We start from the raw sequence: 22484 nt of genomic DNA, 5'->3' as shown, positions 1-22484 counted from the left end.
TCCTTCCTTCCTTCCTTCCTTCCTTCCTTCCTTCCTTCCTTCCTTCCGGCAGAATTTCATGATTTTGATTCAACACTGGAAAAATGGGAAAAATCATAATGTCAATTCTGTATTTTCTCAAAGGGCATTCCAGTTCTTCTCAGTGATAGGTTTGGCATTTTAAAGAGGTGTGAGTTCAATGCATTGAAGATATTTGGAGTAAATGTATGTTTTGTACTGAGTTATGGATCAGTTCCCAGTGTATGTTGCACATGTCATCGTAGGGAATTAGAAAGACTTGCCACAGCTATAGTGTTCATGCAGATTGAGTTTCCAGAGTCATCACCACCATTCTATGATAGGTATAGAAAAGCTGTGGCTTCAAGAGCAGTAAGAGAGCACAGCTTAGCATGCAGAGAGTTTTTGACTCAGTTCCTAGAAGAGAGTACCAGGGCTTAGAGAAAGACCTCTGCCTGAGACTTGGTAGAACTGTTTCCAGTCAGAGTTTGCAGTACTTTCTACTGGGATCTGGAATGACCATGGGCCTGAATCTCATATCCATGCCAGCAGCCATCAGGAATATCTTGAATGGCAATGTGTGTTAATGTGCATCCATGAAATATGCTAGCTGTCCATCTACCAGAAGATATTTGAGTGAATGCTTTCTATTTTACTGAACAGCTTCAAGTATCTGTAGGAAGAATAAACCCAGGACAGGTGCAGGCAACTAAACTGTGCCATGGCTGGGAATACAATCCTGTCATTTTGCTGGCTGCTGTTCCACCTATAACTCTGTGTCCCTGTTTGTCAGCTTTCCCCATTCGTAGAGCCATAGAGAAGCCACTCCAAGTAATCCAGCAGCCAGCTCAGCCAGGGATGCCCTGACCATGTGACACCTTCCCAGTGAAGAAACCACCATTGAGTAAGTGCTCTGTGGGCCTACATCCCCACCGTTATAGTGTGGGTTCACCAGTCCACTGGCTGGATGGGAAACTGCCTGAGGCCTAAGGCTCCTCTCCCATTCTTTAGTGGATTCAGAGCTCAGGCATTGCAATCTGGGCTGAAGCATCATGTTAGTTAGCAAACAGGGCCTTGATCTCCTGTCCACTGTGAAACTGTTCATCACTTAAGTCTTTCCCTACGATCCCTGTGTGATGTCTAAAGGGCCCAGAAGTTGCTCCCTTCCTCCCATATTCTGGGTTTATTCCTACTGCAGATATCTGCAGGAATGGGTGGGGATGGTAAGCTAGGTTAGTAAACCTTCTTCTCCAAGTAGCACAGAGTGTGCTCAGTGGGTTTGCTCATTTCTCTCATCGGCTGTGTGCACTACCCACCCAGCTCTAGCCATAGCAGAGTATGACAGTCAGATTACAAACAGCCAGACTTCTGAACTTTCACTAAAAAGATGTCTACATCTAGAACAGAAGCTGATCTGTTTCTGTACCAGTGTTTCCTCTGAACCCAGTGGAAGCAGTGGAGGGGTGGCATCCCTCCAATAAGCACAGGGATTCTTTTCCAAATGGCTCTACATGTTTCCATTCCTTTTCATCTGTGATGAACGAATCAGCACTTCCTTTCAGTTGCTGTGCCTTCATGGGAAAGAACTGCAGCTCAGAGCACATGGTTTGGATACGGCAAGTGCCAGGTTTGACCCCATGAATCTCCATGGAAGTTTGGGAAAGAGCACCTGCCTCACACCTGGGCAGTTGGCAACAGGCAATGCAGTCAATGCTGAACTTTTTGGACCAGTGATCTGACAGTGTCCTGTTCTGATGACACACGAGTTGCCACCAACAACAGAACTGTGCACTTGCTTATATACGTATAGAGAGTCAGAGATCTATAATTCAATCTCAGAGGAGTAAAATGAGAACAAAAAATAGGCAGAGTATGCAAAGGATAATTAAAGATAACGAAAGCATTAAGTTTCATACTGGGCTAATAAAGTAAAGCACTTTGTTTGTAACTGGAGTCCTATGAGGAGAAAATATTATGTATTGAGGAATCAACTATCCATTATCTCCTCCCTTTGCAACCAATTCCCACAATGCACATATTTATGGATAATTACGGTAAATGCATAATTCTTTGCAAAGTTCCTTCTATGCTGGCTGCCACAAAAATGCTTGAGATAGTTCAAGGCCAGGGTGGGGGATTCTTGGAGATTTCACCTACTGTTTGGGGACAACATTATTTCCTTGACAGTTGGTGAAGGGAAGAGTTTCACAAGTCTCAGCAACTGTTTTCCTGGTGGAAAAATCTAAGTGAAATGATTGGAACATCTGGCAAAGCCCATAAATAAAACAGTACTTTGGAAGAGTAATGATTCATTGTATCCTAGGCATCTATATCAATGACATTAGAACAATTAATATTCAAAACATGCTTAATTATAATTATGCTACACAGATGTTCAAGGGACGAAAAAAAAGGAAATGGGGTGATTTCAGGTTGAGCTCTCATCCAGACAGACTATTTCCATAGGTTTTTTCTCTTCCTCTTTCACCTTGCTGTTGGAAAGAAATACTGAATTCACGAGCAAGTCAGCAAGTATGGAGGAATGAACAGGGGCTTGGAACAGCATTAACATTCTTAATGAATGTTTCATGTGTCATGTAAGCTTCTCCTATTTTTCCTCTAACGAGCTCAGAGTACTGTAGATATCCTTTTAGCCACACAAGATTCATGAGGTGGTTTGGGTTGACTGCTCCCAGAGAGCGCCCACTGCAGGTTGTGAGGACTGTGAAGATCTATATCTTCAGAAGACACCCATGATGCCAGCCACTACACTGGCTCTCTGAATAGCCTGAAATGACCAAAAGTACACGATATAGTTGCAGGAGCCACAGTTGTACAAACCAGTATTTACATTATCTGCCAGAAGCTTGGCCTAGTTACACAAAGGAAAGTAACTGACTGTCCAAAGCAAACTTCTGAGATGAATATGGAGCTTCCTCCTAGATGACAAGATCCCATGAATTTCCTGAGGAGTTGGATACAATCTTAAGTCAAAATTATAACATCTTTGGGCTTGCAATATGATTAACAAGTGCACCACTCTCCCAAAAATGTTTTCCAAGTGTAACAAGATGGAATTAGTGAACTTTGCTGAGCTCTCGTTTGGCTGATTTGCACCTTCCTGCTATGAGCTCCACCTACCAGGGGGCAATTCTTAATGTTTGATAACATTAACGAATAAGACATCCAAGGAATAAGACATTCAAGCTGGAGAAGAATGAGAGATCTAACGAAGTTCACTCTCACTGAAGTTTTTAAATGAGGACCTGAGGTTCTTTTCTCACTCTAGTTCAGGAGAGAATATTGCCAGCATCCTTTATATATATATATATATATATATATTCATATCTATATGAGAGGGAAAAATAGTGAATGCATAAAACACATGCACAAACCACCACCACCACCCACTCTTTAAATAGATGAAAAATTATGGTATAAAGATGTAAATAAAGTAATGTGCATTTAACATTTTGATTCAGCCTTTGAATATTCTTGCCCCGTCACATTTATAATAAAATGAATGGCTGTCATTTCTCCTATTATTCTGTGACAAGATGTCAGTTAATATGTTTTTCAAGTATATCACTATTACTGGAACCTACACGTCACCTCCCAATCCCCACTACCCGATCCCCAGTCAGACTTTGCAACAGTGATGACAATTCCCCATATGCTTTGTTATTGCTCATTCTGCTCAAATTATTAATGAAGAAGAAGGAGATCTGGTTCTAGAAAGATGCTTCTCTGAATACCATGCAGAACTCTTGACTCTAGTCAGGCAAAGGAGCATCCTCACCAGGGAGGAGATTAGCATATCCATATTCTGCGGCAAATATTCAGAGGCTGCCAAGTTGCTGCGCATAAAATCAGGCTCACACTGTGCTGGTGTTTATTAGTCTCCATCTTCCAAGCTGCTGCAATCCCGCTTGAATAAATGTATATTTAAAAAACCTTTATAAACCAGGAGGAAGAAAAGGTCCCTCCTGACTTCAAATGGGCGAATATTTGGCCCATTTCTGACGGATAAAAATCTGTGAAATAGATAGTCCCCACCTGACTATTTATTTATTTTTCTACATTAATAACAAAGAAAATGGGGTTATTTTTTACATATCAGTTTGTCTGGAGGGTTTGTACTGCTTTAGAGCAGAGAAACTGTGAGTTTTCAAAGAGTTTCTGGTTCCCACTGAACTGATGTGTAGACAAAATTCAAAAGGTATTTAAACTGATGGATGGATACTGCAGAAGAAAAGCTCCAAATCTCATCTTTAAGTTCCTTCCTCTAGAACCCCTGCTTTGCTGAGGTTGGCTGGTTTGGCTTTGCTCATTTTTGTCATGCAGAGTTGAAATTATTCTCATACATTTTTCCTGGATTTTTTTTTAAATATGTCATCTCTCCTGAGTTTCCAGAAGGGAGTATAAGTTAATGAAATTACAAGTAAAAGAGATAAAGGGGGTTAGAGATGCCTGTTTACATGAGAGAACACAATGCAGCCAAAACTAATCAGTTTTAAGCTGTTTTGATTTTAAAGATAATGTTTTATTTAGTTACTTAGATATAAGTCCTTGTAGACCATTGGCAAGCATCCCAGGGACCACAGAGCTGGTCAGAATCTCCCTTCTGCTCATGGGGACACCAGTTTAACCTCAGAAAGGGGAATCAGAGATCAGACTCTCCTCCCACCCTGCCTGGTTCCTCACAGCTGCTATGGAAATAATCACACTGGATGTCATCTGTGGTTGGAAAAGTAACCTTGGAGGAGGAATAAAGGGGGGATTCCATTAGGCAGGGAGTGGATGAGACAGAGAGGAGAGAGGTATCCTGAGCTTTTCCAGGATCCTCCTCTTTCCCTCCCAAGTATCTCAGGAGAGGAGCAACTGTGGTATAGATACAAAAGAGGAAAGCTAATTTGGTATAACAGATGGAATGCTGAATTTGGCAGTCATAAGATCATAAGAACAGTCCTGCTGGGTCAGACCAAAGACATATCAAGTCCAGTATCTTGTTTCTGCAGTGGGTAGTAAGGTGCATATGCCCAAGCAGATGCATGTAAGAAGCCCAGAAGCAGGCAAGGTTAGCGCCTCCCCTATTAGAACATGAAAATAGCCCTGCTGTGTCAGGCCAATGATCCATCCAGTCCAGAGGTGGCCACAGGAATGGCCACCCAGGCTCCTGCAGGTGACCCACATGTAGGGATGTCAGGGAAGTCTTCAATGGATTGAATTTTTTTTTGGAATCTATAGGGCGGATTTGCAGGTTCCACAATGGACCAGCTTTTTCCATTGAGAAAAAGCTGTAGACATCACATGAACCTGAAGACCACTTTTAGCAAAAAATGATTTTGAGTGAGTTGCACACATTCTCACTTGTAGTAAGGGACATTAGTATGAATACACAATTGTGTTAATGTCAATTAGGGCAAGTACAAGAAAACTGTCATGCATTGTCACATAGCAGAACTTGAAGCATGTCAACAGTGTATTGCACTGACAATGACGTCTATCTTTAAAATGATGTATCTTTTGCTGCCTAATCTATGAATATACTTCTGAATTCTCTAATTTGCATTAGAGTTTAGAAATAGAGTAGAATGAGTTTTGTTCTGACATGTACCAGAAAGCTTTGCTTTCTTTCACCTCCAATGGCTTAAGAAACGTATTTGAAAAATTTAATTCTGTATAACCTTCCAAGATATACCAAATGTTCATAAATGTTATCTCAAAGACTTATAATGACCACAGGAGTGTAATCCCTGCAACCTCCAGTTACAATGATATTTAATAAGGTTTTCAGCCCTAAAAGTTCCTCCCGGGATCATTTTGCAAATGTGGGCTAGGTATGAATGGTGATGTTGATGGTGTAGCTGCTTCTTATCATCATCATCATCATCATCATCATCATCATCATCATCACCACCACCACCACCATCATCATCTCCTTCACAGGCAAGACAAAGAGCTTGGCTAGAGATAACAGAAGCCTGATTCAGAAAGAAGGAACCATCAAAAGAAAAGTAGATGAGGAAATGTAATTTAAACCAGAAATGGCAACTTTATGATGGAAATACTGAAGAGAGTACAGAAATGTGCCAGGGTCAGTGCCATCTTATGAGGAATATCTTCTCACGGGAGTTTGATTCTGGGTGAGAACTGTTGGTACCCCATTTGCATCTCCTAAAATGAGTAAGTACATACATTCCCCACTTTCCCTTCGCTTGAAAGTGGGAAAACTGTGCCACCCCAAAATCAACTAAGTGCAGCTGGAAGGTTGTGTGCATATCACCCCTGCTTCCATGTTATGCTTACGATTTGGACAATCTAAGTTTTATGTGCTTAACTATGAATGTGCCTGCACTTTCGGAGGGAAGAGGATTTCAGAAAAGAATGAAGCGTAGCTGAGCAACCAGTCCCAGTCTACATGGGTTCTACACCTGCATCTTTTCTTTTGAGACTTGAAGGAGCGCCAGACAGTATTTTTTAATGGAATGTAGTTCATAATATTTTTATTTCCTTTCCTTCAAACTTGGTGTGACTTTTATCTCTATTTCTGTAAGATCCCATGAAAACCCCACTAGTGTCATGAATAGTATCCACTGAATACCTTTCCAAATTGGAGGGCATCACTAGAACCTTATTTAAATTAGGTATCTGCATAGTTTGATGAACTTTGCCCTGTGTGAAGAAGTTCTTTTTATCCGTCCCAAATCTCCCATCAGTCAACTTCATGATATGGTCCTGAGTTTAAATGCTGGGAGGGACAAAGAAACATCCATCTATTTTCCCATCCCTGTAACATTTGTGCCCTTACATGCCTTTTTGCTAAGTCAAATAACATGCACATGTATACAAATTACACAAGTCTCAGCTCCAGATCTGTGCAAACATTTTAAGCCGTTTGCAGAACGTGAACACAGAACTCTGATTCAGCCCAGTTATGGCCATCCAGTATGAAATGTGTTAAAATTCCATCAGGTTCAAATGGAATGAGTTTTCCAGCATCACACATCTCAACTAAATTTAGGTTAAAATTGTTTATTCTAATAGTTCTTGTTAAGTCTGATCCCTGAAAATCTGACAATAATTTTATTGGAAATCTCTAGCTACCCTCATTAGTATAAGACTTTTTCTGGGCAATACTGGAGGGATTTTTCCTTGCTTTTATGACGATATGGAATGATAAAAAATTACTTAATAAATATGACAGAAAATGACATCAGATGTATAAAGTGGGATCTGCTCTTTAGTTGGGGGCATAAGAAAGTAAGTATAGAAGGACTGGCTTGTTATACTTTTCTTCCTGTTTTGTATTGCCAGGGGCTTTGGAATCATCATTTAGCATTGTGAAAATGACATTAGGGGACACAGATGCAGGTAGGGCTTGTTTCTTTCTCCATTTAGATGACAATGGATTAAGGAATGTTTGAGGCCACAGGCAGAAAATCCATCTAACTAACCTTGTTAGCAACAAGAAGACTGTTCCATTCCCATTACTTTCACTTTATTTGTGTGTCCAGAGAAGTTAACAGCAGGCTACATAGCTAAACATGAGCAACGGGTGCATTTCAAATCCTTTAGAAAATATTTGCTCTGACAAAACTTTGTTAAGAGTCTTTGCTGAAGTGCCTTCAGTGCCTGATTAGGTTGAATTGCATGCTAAAAAAGTTTCATGTAATGTCAACTTGCTGCCCCTTCCAGCCACCCCTCCACCGCTGTGCACTGTTGTCCCAGTTTCTCATTTAGAGAAGTATCTTATGTCATGAATTTTGTGCATATTCCTGACTCTGTCCCTCATGTCACAGAGCTTGTTAAGTCAGTGATGCTGAGCCCAGTACATAAAAAATCAATTTCTCTTTGCATTTGGCTGTCATAGGGAATGGATATTACTCATACATTAGGCCCTTCAATGTGAAGAAATAAAGTACCTTGCATTTTCCTATTTTATAATCGTATCTGCATATTTGCATTATCTGTGGTTCAGTAACCTTTAGTAGGAGACCAGGAGAAGTCTCTAGAGGGTACATATTGCTCATCACAACAGATTTATACTCCAACATCTGTCAGCTTCTCCCTGGGATCTAGTTGTGCCAGGATATACATGTCATCTCTTCTAACGACTTAACAAAGAAAAAATAAAATAATGCCAACTATGGAAAAGCAAAGTGCCGTGGGAAGCATTGGGATGCTGTTGTTTGCATTTTCCCAGGAACAGTATTCAAATGCATCTGCTAGCATGTAGCATCTCTTCCCAGATGAGTATCTTGAACATGCATTACCCCCACTGGATGAAGCCAATGTATTTCTGAGGACCCAGGAAGAAATGGAGCCACAGTTGCAGAACCAAAGACTCACTGGATAGTAGGAGTTGGGAAAGGCCAAGAAGGCCAACCTTCTCTTTACTGCAGGACTCCAATTTAAGCACTCCTCTTTGATGGCTGCATCTTGAATCCTTTCAGTGTGGGAGAGGCTGCAGCCTCTCTGGTTAATCAGTTCCACTACTATATCACTCAGTCACTCAGGATTTCCCCCCTGATATCTAGCCAGAATCTGGCTTCCTGTAGCTTGACGCCATTATTCTGTATCCTGCATTCTGAGATGACTGAGAAGACGCCATGGTTCTCCTCAGGATGTGAAGAATGCTACAAGCACATCCTTGCATTAGCAGCGAAGGATCAAAAAGTGCCAGACTAATAATAATTAGCCAGAAGATTCTCTGAGGACAACAGAGACACAATAGCAGAAAGTTCTTCCAAATAATGAAGCATGGAATGAAATAAACGATGCACTTAAGACATATTAATGTATTGAAGAATCAAAATCCCAGTGAAGTTTGAGTGGTGTGGACCTTATTTCAAGGGGAAAATGAGGCCAGAATGTGTATCATGTATAAGATAAAGGCAAAGGTTTCCCCTTGACGTTACATCCAGTCATTCCTGACTCTAGGGGGCAGTGCTCATCTCCATTTCCTAGCTGAGGGAGCCAACGTTTGTCTGCAGGCAGTCTCTGTGGTCACGTGGCTGGCATGACTAAACACTGAAGTACACGGAACACTGTTACCTCTTTATCTACTCGCATTTGCATGCAAGATTGGCGGGAGCTGGGACAGAGCAACCGGAACTCACTCTGTCGTGCAGATTCGAACCGGTGACCTTTCGATCAACCGGCGGTTTAAACCACTGTGCCACCTGCAGTCCAGTACCATGTCTATGGAATGTTAAAATCGCCATAGTCACCTATGAGTGGAAGTTCAGCAATAACAAAACATTCTAACTTGATGTGAAAACTGGTCTTGTTAGCTACTGGGAAGTGGGGCGTAAGTTCAGAGCAACTGAAGTGGGAAAGCAGCAGGAAAGCTAAAGGGTTGCTTCAGAGTAAACAGAAAACATGGGATTAGAAGCTGCATGCTTGCTGTTGTACATTTCATGGCAGTCTTCAATTCACACTAACTCTTTTAAGGAAATACTGTGGAGTGTGAAAGGTTTTTGACTAGTCCTTCAAATACTGTAAGTGCACATTTCTTGAAGCTTTTCTTTGCACCACATTTATGTGTTTAGTACATTTCTATATACTGTACCAAATGGCAAAGCTTTTGGGATGATTTACAAAAGATGGAAGCTGTAAAATAACAGTAATAGCAAACACAATAAAACAATCAACTGTCAAAATCCCAGGACAGTTTCTGCCCCTGTTTAAACTGCTAAAACAAAATAAAACAAAACAACATTGTTGAAATATATATCCAGAATCAGCAGGATTATAAAGCATGGTTGTACTGGCAATGCAAAGGGCAAGTAACAAATTAGACTCTAGGATTTCACTGGGATCATAAAGTGGCTACAAGTCTATTGATTTTCACTTGGGAAAGGCAAACAGAAAAACTAAACCAAACTAACAAACAAAAAACCAAACCCTTGTGCCAGTTTTATCGATTGCTATGCAGCAAAAATTCTTTCCCAACTCCTTTTATTAATGATGGATACTGCTAGTGACCAACATATTGCTACCCAGCATGAGCGGGGGATAGGAAAGTTGACAACTGCAGTGCTGCTTTACGGGGCTCAGGTTGGAAGGGCAGAAGAAAAAGGAGAAAGATCACTCTGGCTGATCCACCCCCACAAGCTCATCAGAGCACAAATTATCTCAGCAGGACCCTCCTTGCGAAGGTGCGGTGTTGGGTTTGAGCAGCTGCTACTCATCAGTCTTTTCTTCCTGCAATGTCAGCCAGCACAAAACATGGTTCCTCAGCATTGCAGTTATGGGATACACCCAGAGATATATAGATATAAAGGAAAGTGTATTGTCCAGCCCAGTTTGCCACCTCGAAACAATGTGGAGCCCTCTCTCCCAGGTGAGCTGTCTGCATGAAAGACTTTCCTCCCTTGGCCCTTCCTAACATGCTTCCCGCCTTCCTCCAGTAATGAAAAGTTGTCAGGAGAGCTGTAGCAGCTTGATTTCCTTTATCTGAAAGAAGAAATTGTCTTGCTAAAGGTATCAGCCAAGCATGCATGGAAATGAATGGGAAGAGCCAATGGTCAGCATGGGTATGTCCTGGCATGGGTCCACTGAAAAGAACCCCTGGGCTTGCATCTTCTCTTCTGCACTGCAGCCTCCCCATTCAGTGGCTTCTGACTCTGGCCTAGACCATGAGGTGGTGAGAAGACGCATCCGTCGCGACTCTCTTCATCTTTCCCCCGTATTCTATCCTTCATTGTCAAGGTGATTTAATTTGAGATTGTCTTCCGAAGACCCATGACAATAGCCACAGGTTTAGATTCCAGCTTAGCAGAGACAGACCCACAAAACACTCCCTCAGGAGATCAACACATTCAGCAGTAAGAAAATAATAAAAAGCATACACGACATACAGTAGGTTTCCTATCTAGATTTTGCTCTTTTGGGATAGCTGTTGTCCTTTATAGGGGAAACAGGTCAAAATGAATTGCTGGGGGCAAAATGCAAACAAGATGGGACAGGGAGAAGAATTTACAGTGAGTCTTCAGGGGATTTAAAATTTACCATAATTATTAATGTGGACTGCAAGGACATGTGTGAGTGTTCCTTTGCTTAACCAAAACTTCATACCATTTTCAGATACTCTGCAGCTTTCCCCAGATGAAGCAATTCCTGCAACATCTGTAGGATGGTCTCCCATAGCTATATTTTGTTTAACTGTCATGTCTTTGTCTGCTACTCTCTTTCCTTGTCTCATCTTTCATTGATTGATTCAGATTTTTCACCTTTAGAAATTTATGTAAACTGTCCACAGCTGTTTACTTTTGCTGGCAGGTATTTAGTTCAGCAAGCAATTAATAAAAAGAACACACAACTAAGACTGCTACACAGAGGGTGAAGGAGAATCTCAGATGTATAGAAGATTGAGAGAGAGAAAGTTAAAATTGCAAATGTGTCAAGCCTCTTTTTTTCAGTTTTAGAAACATATTTGCATATTTGGGAAAACAAACAAACATGACACTACGTATCTTGGAAGATGCCAGTCTGTTGCAGAAGCCATGTCCTGGAATCATAGAAATCCAAAATCATTTCAGCTATTCCCTTGTTTTAGGAAGGGAGTTTGTCTGTGGAGTACCAGAGTGAACCATCTTTATTTTTTAAATTTCACAATATAAGTTAAAGGTTCCTTTAGAAAAGTTCTCTCCCTTGAACATTTTAACATGGTTTTCTGATTAAATATTCTGCAGCTTCCTAGGATCCTGTAATCGTTCCTTTAACCAACTCAAAGTTCTCCAGCTTTACCTGCTTCCTTGACTTTCTCAAACTGTCAGATCTTGTTTCTTGCATACAAGTTGCTTAGAACACCACACACAAAGAAATACCCACCTCTTGTAGGTGAATCATCCACACATCACTTTTGATCTAACCAAAATGATAGACACAATTTTAGTAACAATGAGTCACAATGATAATGAATAGAGCTTTGTGCAAATAGCACTTCAAAATTCTCATTTCTATTTGTGGGCAGAGGAACTGAGGCAAGGGAACCATTCACCATATTTCTTCCAGTGAAAAAATCCTTCCACAGTTTGTCAGAGGTGAGATTCTGCATACACGGTGGCACTTGTGAAACTTTCTTTCCTTCATTTGTGCAACATTTCTGTTTGTATTGGCCAGCATTTTGCTTCCTTCAACAATGTCTCAGACCTACCATCAATTCTGGGTCATTAGGAGGACTAATGAAATCCAAAGCATATTTATAATATTTGGTAACAATTCTACAAAGTTGCTTTATTTTTCTAAAGGATAAGGAGGGAAATCAAATTTGCTCAGAAGAACCATCCTCTGGAAAATTTCAGTTCTGATCTAATAATTAGTAAACCCATTACAATGCAGTTATTCATCAATACTTCTTCATTTAGCTTCCAGATAGCCTGAAGTACCTGATCTGCCTAATCATGCAAACTAAGCAGGATTGGACCTGGTTGAAATCTGTGTGAGGGACTTAATATTGTGAACCACCCGGACTGCTTTGGCTACAGGCGATATAGAATTGTAATTATTATTATGAATAATAATCAATAATTTATGCAAATACCATAACCTTTTTCAGAGGAGACATTTGAATTATTAATGTATTCCTGAATATTCCCCTCTCTGCATCTTTCTTTCAGCTTGACCTGATTCCACACACTAGTTCGAATGGCAAGGAATTAAATTTTTTTACCTCTGGCCTTTTGTTTACCTTTTCCCAGTCCTACCTAAAAACATTTCGGATTTTTAATTTTATTTTTTTAGCTATCCCACCCTGGTTTTTATGATACACTGAGATTAGATTAAGCACACCAAAGTGTGAATGAAGAGTGAATATCTTTGAGCTACAGTCCACTTGGTATGAATTTTCAAAGCAATAGAAGGGAAAACATACCCTCACCATACAGATACCTTTGATGCTATACCCAATGGAAGGAAGGGGTCTCATATTGGGATTACCAGGCTGGTGCCACCAGGACATGGGCCATTTGGTCAATAAGTTTGATGTTTACTGTCTCCATGTAGATTGAAACAACTCTTGCCTGAGACCCTGAGCAGTCTCTGGTAGTCTGTATGTACAGTAATGGACTAGATGGTATGTTCTGTACATGGCAGTTTCCCATGTTCCTATATACACATAGCACTCAAACAAAAGTGTTATTTTTGTGCTGTATAACAAACCTTCTTTCTTACATTATCTATGTAAACACATGGCTATTTATCTTCTTATGAGTCACACTTGTACCCAAACATTCTATAAAACTGTCAAGGGGGCTTACTATCAAAGCACAATCATTTCTGGATTTTTCAATTTCTTTAACTGTAGCATCAGACCTGATTATAGGACATAGACTGTTTTGGTTGTTTTAATGGATGATCTATGCTGGGAACTGGATGTGGGAAGTGTGTCTCTGAAGGTTTTGCTGTAGTCTTCTGAGAACCTGTTTGAGATAGGACTGGGAGGAATAATTAATACAGTGGCTCCAGTCCTTCCTGAAGATGGAATTTCAGAAGGTGGTTCTGGAGAGATCCCTGTTCGATCCTATGACCACTGGCCTGAGGTTTCCATCAAGGTTCCATATTATCCTTCATGCTATTTATCATCAACATAAAATACTGGGGTGCTTATCTAGAGCTTTGGGATTTGGTGCAATCAGTGTGTCAAATGTATTGCTCTGTTCAGGCCTTCTGAACATGAATTCAGCAGCATATGATGACAAATACTCCTACAGCACCATATTATCCATCATCACATTGATTTTCCTGTACTGGTGGAGGTTGACTATCTCAAAAGGAACACCTTTGGTCTGCATGGAGACTCTGTATTTCCAAACTTCTGGATCACATGGAAAATCTGTGCTGACACAAGAGTTCTCTAATTTACATAGTTAGCCTCTACAAGCAGATGGTGATGATATATAAATATCACAAACAGGCAAATAAATAAAAGGGTGCCTTTAATGCACAGCTCATGGTGTGGCAAGCAGGAAACAAGCACCTGCGTTCCCATCTACATCCAAAATAAGGAACTTTATGTTGGTTTACTCACCAGGATCCAGGATGGTAGGCAGCATCCCATTTTCTGGGGATCATGGGACCCTTGAGTTTAAAGAGAACAAAACTGAAACTCTGAAGGTGAGATGGAAAAGACAGGAAGGGAGAGAAGAGGTTAGATAAAAGCATAAGGGGCTGACCATTGTTTCTGGACTCATTAGTAATCATTTAGAAAGCTGGAATTATTTTGTTCCAAGTGTCATATTGTGTGTGCAGCAGACTTTGTGTGCATCAGACATCCTGTTCACTCTGTATGCTACTACTGGGGCTCTGACATTTAAATGCTGAGTGTTCAACATTTGCAAAAGGATGTGGGGGAGTCAGGCTGAATGTGATATTATTCAAAATAAATAGCATGGGAAAGGTGGCCTGCCACTTAAATTTCTTCCTTAATTTCTAGTTTAGTACCAAGCTCTCAATAGGGAAAATTGTATTGAATTATATAAGTCTCATGGACTTATTTCAGGCTTTGGATTAATCATCTGATTGTATTGTACCATTGTCAATGGCAGCCTTTTTTCTAGCAAATCAGAAAAGGTGAGTAAGAAGCCTAGGATATGCTAATTTTTAGCTGCACAAAAGTCATTATTGTTATATAATGTATAGTTATAATTCCACTATTTTGTGATAAATGTCCAAAATTAGATTCTGTTCTTTCCAATCACTTTCTTTTTCAGTTTCATGATTATTTGGACCTCAGCATGATATGATTACAATTTTAGACAGGTGAGCAAGGTCCCTCCTCCTCATTTCTTCAAGATGCCTGTGCACATTTGATAATTCCATGCAGAACGTACCATATCGGGTCTAGCTCAAAGGACTGGATTTCATTTAATGGGAATGTGGAGGCTGATACTTGGGCTTAAAGTGATGCTGGTAGTCAGACAACCAGTCAGGCAAACAGGAACCAAGAAGAAAAGGCAGACAACTTGGTCATGGATGGGCTGAAGGTCCTATACCAGATTAAACAAACACAAGTGAAGGTCTGGAGTCAAGGCATATGGTTATAGCTAGAATGGAGTCTAGATACCATGACAGGCAGGCAGAAGAATGCTAGAGCATTTATGTTGTCACTCAGGGAGAGCTGCTTAGACTTAAAAACTGGGCTGAGTGAAAAAGTTGTATTAGGTGTGGGATCAGTGAACTCTACAGAGGCCAATGGCACCACCTCAAGTGCTTACACAGTATTTGGGCTTTGTTCAGAATGATGGGATAATAATAATGGCTGTTGTTGATGATGATGATTGCTGCTGCTTCTATACAATTGATATTCCAGGATTTCCAAGCCATATGCATAACACGCATGCACAATACAATATAGAAACCAACATAAAAATAGTATGAAATGATACATACTATTGTTATTGTTATACATGGGATTAAAATGAATGCTTTGCAATGCTTTGCAATGAAAGTAGTAAATCCTGAGTCAACAAAGGCATTCTCAAAAGGTATTTGAATTCCCCACAGTTTCTGCCTCTCCACATATGATGGAGTGCTACTTCCAGGAAGATCTACCTCTACCCAACACACTGTTGATCATGGAATGACCTATATGACCTGATCAGATGATCTCGCGGTCAACTTGTTGCACATATGAGAAGCTTGTCAGCTAGACATCCTGTCCTCAGTTTGTTTATAGCTTTGAATGTGAGCCTCAAAACCTTGAGCATGGCTTGATAGGAAATCAGCAGCCAGTATTCAAACATTGCAAAGCTCTTGTTAATCATCCGGACAGCCCCAGCTAAAATGCAATATGGTCTCTTCTTCTCTTGCATTTGAAAACATGACACCAAGAACTGAAAGGGATTGCAAAAAAATGAGAAGATGACAAATTGAAAGGTGATGGAATTTCTCTCTCCTGAATTCTGTGTTTTTGTAGTTCATGAATCAAAATTGTCCAGGGTCTGACTCAAGGCTTCTCACATTTAAAAGGTATCAGAATTTTGTGAAAAGATAGGACAAAGTGTTTCTAATCTGTAGTTTAGCAGCTGCCAGATTTACAGAAATGCCGTGCAAATGTTGTTAATTATGGGCAACTCAGTAGGCAATTAGCTGTGTTACTCTGGCTTATGATGAATTTCCAGCATGGCTTTGCTGTTGAACAAGATGTCCATCCCTCTGTTATGATGCTCCATATGTCCCTGCATTTAGGAAAACAGTTGGTGGCTATTTATATCAATTACTTCTGTCATTAATTTATGCTACCAATCTATTTATCTATCCCAATCTATACACATTGTATCTGTCATGCCACACCCTCTAAATATAAAGATATCAAGAATTCCATCCCAACTCCCATGCTTTGTTCTAAAGATCAATGTGGGAACTGATTGTCACTATCAGAACTATTGCCCCAGACATTCTAGGAATGCTAGTATGATGGCGTCACTCTCTGGTTTCTGAAGAAATGTTCTGATGTCAGATTATGCCCAATACCCAATGCTTTCCTGTTGGATATTCAGCCATCAACTGAAAGAATGCAAGGAATGACAGAGACAATCTTTCCTTTTCCATTCTTTGTGTGGCTTATTTTCACTAGGTGCAATTTTGATCCTGTGTTGTGGAATTACAAAGGCAAGAGTCTGGGTGGCTTCAAGAAGTCAGGAATCCTTGCCTCCTCCTTTCACCTTCCCCCTCACTGGCAGTCTCACTTGAGGTCAGAGCACTGTCCTCAGTAGAGAAAGACACCAACATGTTTTCCACAATTGCTGCAAAGGACAGAAAATCCATATTAGATTTACCCTCCAGTGGTTGTAACTTTGGTTAGGAGAGACCAAAATATCTTACTGGTCATAAATTATCTAAAAAGTACAGCATCTGCATCGGCTGGTTTTCCCTCCTCCCCTTTGGTTCAAATTTTGCATCTCTTTACATTGACGTTGCTCATTTCTTTAATGTCATTTGCATGCATTTTTATTACAATGATTTTTAAATCATCAAATAATTATTCAGTACAACAACAAAAATGATTGATATATTCTGATTAAATGCTTGATCAACTATGGCATACTATCATACCTTATCTATGTCAGTCTAGTAATCTCAATAATCCATGAATCATTTAAAAACGTAAATAACTCATCACTAAATCCAATTTACTCTAGCTATTTTAAAGAAGGCACATGCAAACCATTAAACCTTGAGCTTGTCAGAGATCTTTAGATACCAAGTTGAATTTTTTTTCCAACTCACGCTCATATCATATTGTAAACTTTGTTTCTTTCTTTCCGAATGAAAATTTGTGCATATTTTCCATACATCAATTGTATGGTGTCAGGTTTTCAAATGTATTTACGATTCATCTGATGATTAAATTAGGTTTGTGAAAATAGCTTTAAAGTACACATTTTTCTGTGTATATTAAAAAAATATATCACCATTATCAAACTCTCTCTCACTCTTGTCTTTGTCTGCCAATCATAGATTTTCATAGATTTTGAAGAATGTGCTTGAATATTTGTTCAAGAAGAATCTGTATTGGGAAGTTGGTGTTGGTTCTGAAATGAGCTGAAACAAATTTCTTATGCATCCATACTTTAAAATTTCTACCACTATTGACATATTCAATTCATTGTTGTTCATCCTTTCTCTAACTTAAATCCAATAACTCAGTTGAAATCCTAATCATAACTTAGTTAAGATCAAATTTTGGCTGCTAAATGTAAGGCATGCTGCCACCATGAGAAATACACCAGTGGAACACCCCAGATATGCTAGCATAAGACACCTGCACCAGAGCCATCTGACTGTCAATTCCACACTATAACTGGAATGGAGAAAGCCTTGCAAGACAAGGACGAGAGCATTCATGGAATTGTCTGCTCCCTTTGATCTGCACACTTACCTCCATAAATGGTGCAGTGCAACACCAGGCATGGCTGTACCAAAGAGGTTGCCACTTAAATTTCCAGAGCTTGAGGAAAATAAATTTCTTTGCTTCATCACAGTTGTATTTGCATCTGTATTTTTTCCAGCTGTCTTTATTTTTGCACACTTGGAATTAAACCGCACCAAGTACATGAGGGCTATATTTTGTCCTGAACCAGGTTTCTCCTGTAGACCCTGATATCCCCCTTTTGGGTGGGGGGAATTATTTCGCAGGGCCAGGCTGGTATTTCATGCTAATTTTCCTCCCCACATGTGGATGTACCAGATAACATTCAAGAACTTCCCAGGCCACTCATAACTCTACAATCTCTCTGCAAGCCTTTGCAAACTGCCTTCAGTTGTTTCATATTGACAATAGGATTGTAAATCAAAGGTCCATGGAAGGCTGACTATACATAAAATAATCACTGATGAAACTGCCCATCGATTAGCTGCTAGGTTTCTATTGATTGCTGAATTATCTCCACAGTAGGATTCCAGGCTTTATTTGTGTGGTTCTACAAAATCATGAGAACATCTTTCTTCTTCCCATCTAGTAGAGAGTTAGGACAAGCCAGTGTAAAAAGACAGGAACAAGGTAAGGGTGGGGGAACTCTTTCCTTAAGTACCATGTCTATTGTCACTGACAATAAACTCCCCTCCCCCAAATAAGTCTTCACACACAGAGACACATATTCAGAGAGAGATTATAAAATGGCAGTTGGTGGTGGGTAATGAGAAGACAGATGAAAATAAAATGGACATCGAATATGGAATTAAATGGATCATGGTTTTATTAAACCACAAACACACAAATGCCAGTGTGGAAAAGCTTCTAAAGACTCAACAGAACCAGATAGTGGAATAAGTCTGACAAACCCAGCTGTAATATTTTCCATCTCCAACCCAACCACCAGTTTAGACCACATTTTCTAGGAAGCTGCCCTATTCCCCCGCATGCCAATTTTTTGAGATGACACATCCTCCCACAAATGCCGTCTAGATCTTTTGCATTGCATGCATTTTCATTGTCCTAGAAGGTGGTCCAGATGCCCCTGAGTAGAATTCTCTGTGAGACTGGAAATGCGTACAGGAGACTCTGCCACTCTATGAAGTAAGGTCAATAGAGAGGGGAGTAGAACCGGCATGAACTGAAATGTAGAATGGAAGGTCAGTGTATGCAGCCTCCTCCTCTCTCTTTGCCTTACACTTCTGCCTTAGTCTGAACAGAGCTATTGTAATGTATGAACCAGAACTTAGCAGAGTTTCTGTGGAAAAATTTCTGGAGCGTGTAGGCACTTCTGTATTGTGTGAGTGTGAAAGTTTATGAAATTCTTCTTTCATCCAAATTTCTTTTGTTGAAGTTTCAGATAATTTCCCTCTGATTTGAGAAGAATTTTGCAAATTTAGTTTGATTTTTTAAAAATACAACTGCTTTAAATGAAATCCTCACCTAGTTACCATGGTTACCATACCAGATGTCAACACCTCACTATTACTCCAAGTATGATGTACACACAAACAGGAGCTCAACTGGATTAATTTGGGATTTATACCAGTTAAGTGTGCATATAATAATTGTCTTAGGTTTCCTCAGAGCCCCACATCCACGATCCTATGAACCCAAAGGTAGGAATCTGTAGACTGAGCCCCCAACCTGTTCCCTTACAGCAAACATGGGAAGCATCATACTGGTCTCAACTGGGCCTCGAAGGCAGGAAATGGTAGAGGGGTGGGGCAGAGGTAGGAAGGGGCTTTGGAGATATGCCCAATCCAGTCAGCATTCCAGTCTCCTTCCCTCTGCCTCCTGGCACTAAAGTGGGATGACTGGACACGATTGTCTAGAGAAGAAGCAGGCGTGAGGTAAAGCTGTGGCAGAAAGCTGTGACTTGTGCCTTGCACTGGATGCTCAGACTCTTCTGAGTTCAAAGGCTTGTAAGCAGCAGCTGCAGAGTGAGACGACTGTCTGTATAGCGACAGACATGTTAGACCTAACACTTGCACTGATCCCATTTTTATTGGGGGTATAGTATCATCTCCCTCCCAAGTCTTTTATTTCATTTCATATTATATTTATGCTTCAGTAATGCAACAGCAGGGAGGAAATAAATAGACACTGTGAAAAATATTATATATGGACCTTTCATTAGGTCTTGCAATGTTTTGACTTATTGGGATTTCATAGCCTTCTGTCAGCCCATAAAGCATACTAAGTGTTTCCACTTAAGGTGGATGGAATGATCACCTAGAGAATAGTGTTTAAGTGTGGCACATTGTCAGCTGAACTTAATGCTGTCTGTCAGCATCATCAGGGTTTGGCTAGCTGCTAAATTTATAAATAATTACCTTTGCATGTAGAATCTTCAGTGCCAAAATTGCACAAACATGCACACAAACACCATCTTTGGACCCAAGTTTCTTTAATGTTTGGATTTTGAATAATTGTTTACAATGGTTTGTAAGGCACAAAGACTTTCAAGATAAAGATCTGTTCATAACTTAGCAGTGTTTTTCAGTCTTCAGGAATCAAGCAACTGAGAAACTTCAATAGCTCTTTCTCCTATTAGACTTTGTCTGTACTGTTCTACCTTACTCCCTCCAGTAGAATTCAAGTAATCTTCCCAGAGCATAGAAAGCTTTTTTGCTGTGTTGTTTGATGGACTGGCCATCATGTAAGTCTCCTAGGAAATCAAATTGTAAGCAAATTCTTTTTCATGTTGCAATTTCCTGGTAGAATCCAGGTTCCCTACCACCTTCCCACCCTTTCCATAAAATCAGACTCTCCCATTCAAACGTCTGCACTTTTCTTCTCAGACACCAATAATGTAACAAATAGCAATTTTCTCTCCCATAAAATATTCTAAATCAGATGAAGTGGGGAACCGAGAGAGAGATAGAGAGAGAGAGCAAGTCTAATTTTTTCATTAACTATTACTACATGTTAAAAACTTACAAAGACTTAATGAAAAGAAACTTCAGGAGAAAAATAGCTTTTCACCAATACCACTGCAGGAAGTCTACAAGCCATCATTGTTTCATCTGAAAACTCAGCTCTCTTCAGGAAGTGTGACTATAAAATGGTTTCCAACATTGCTACTATTTCTACTAGTATTGTTGTTGATGTAACTTTTGCGGAGGTAGGGTAGGTTTTTTGTCTGGATATGTTTTCTCTCTTTAATGTGTCCTTTCTCTCTCAAATTTTCATATTTTGTCCTGACATTTTCAAGATGTCTAGAGTTAATACTTCTTTCTGGAATATGAACCCTTCAGAAAGAATAGCCAAACTATCTCATTTATTAAAGAAAAATGATTGTATTATGCACCCACTCCACCCACTGCCTTTTTAGGCTGATGGACCATAATGAATAATAGACTAGCATGTCTCATGTAAGACTTTGAAAATTGTATAGATGAAAAATAGGCAAATTCACCTACACCAATTTGAAATAAACATACAACAGGCAACCATCATTTAACCTTATGCAAGCTTACTTGGAAATGAGCTGCAGGGGGGTTTAGTTCCAAGTACACTTAACAATAACCTTAACCATAAGTTCTTTAAGAGATTTTGTGTTGAGTGTCTTTTGCACTGACTTTGTATTGTGTCTCTCTTCACCAAAAAGTGAACTCTTTTTACTAGTTATTCCTGGACCCACTGGAGATCTAAGGGCAAACACCTTAAGTAAAAAGGCAACCCATTCAAATCACTCTGATTATCTCTTGGGTACAACAGAGAAAAATGTAGACAGATCTAACAGGCTAGTTGTGAAAGGTCTAAACAGCAGGGAAGGTGTAAACAGGTGCACAGAAGTGTTCATTAGCATATGAGTAGCAACTCATGAAATGTTAAGCAACATCTCATGCAGAGGTGTTGATGGAAACAGTAATGTAAGCAAGGGGAATGAAAACAGTTGCTTTGTTAAGGTCACTTTTGTGACTAGGGCTGTAATTTTATTTCCTCTTCTCTGAGAGCATCTTCATGGGATTTATTTCTATGTATGCAATTGTAATGTATGATTTCTAGCTTACTCTTCTTGTACCTTTTTTCCTAGAGCATTTAGCTTAACTATGGGTCCTTCCTGGAATTATATTATGCTTAGATCATGTATTTACTAGATATATGTTATATAAAGACTTGACATGTAATGGATCATAGCAAGACAAGTCCAAGGAGGCCAGGGTGTATGAAAGCATGGGAAATCACTCTGAGGCTCATTCTGGGATCTTCTCACTATCATTTTCAATTATGGGCTTGTTCAAATGAAAAGGTGCACATTTCTGTATATTTTCATGAAGTGAGCACTTTTCCTTAATGAATAAAACACATGGGGGATGTACATTTCAAAATGCAAATAAAACAAAATGAAAATTCAGATGTGTTCACAGATTTATTTCTTCATGTCTTTATATCCCACCTTTTTCTTTCAAGGAATTCAAGGTAGCTTACATAAGTCTCCTCTTTCTGCTCTCCTTATTGCACAGCAATCACCCTCTGAGGTAGGTTGGGCCGAGAGTCTGTGACTGGCCCAAAGTCACCCAGTTGGCTCCATGGCCGAGTGGGGACTCGAACCCAGGTT

Source organism: Varanus komodoensis, unplaced genomic scaffold (genome assembly GCF_004798865.1).
Source record: "Varanus komodoensis strain SLA01 unplaced genomic scaffold, ASM479886v1 scaffold18_3, whole genome shotgun sequence".
Classification (NCBI taxonomy): domain Eukaryota; kingdom Metazoa; phylum Chordata; class Lepidosauria; order Squamata; family Varanidae; genus Varanus; species Varanus komodoensis.
The sequence above is the reverse complement of the archived record's forward strand: the minus strand, read 5'-3'. Positions refer to the sequence as shown.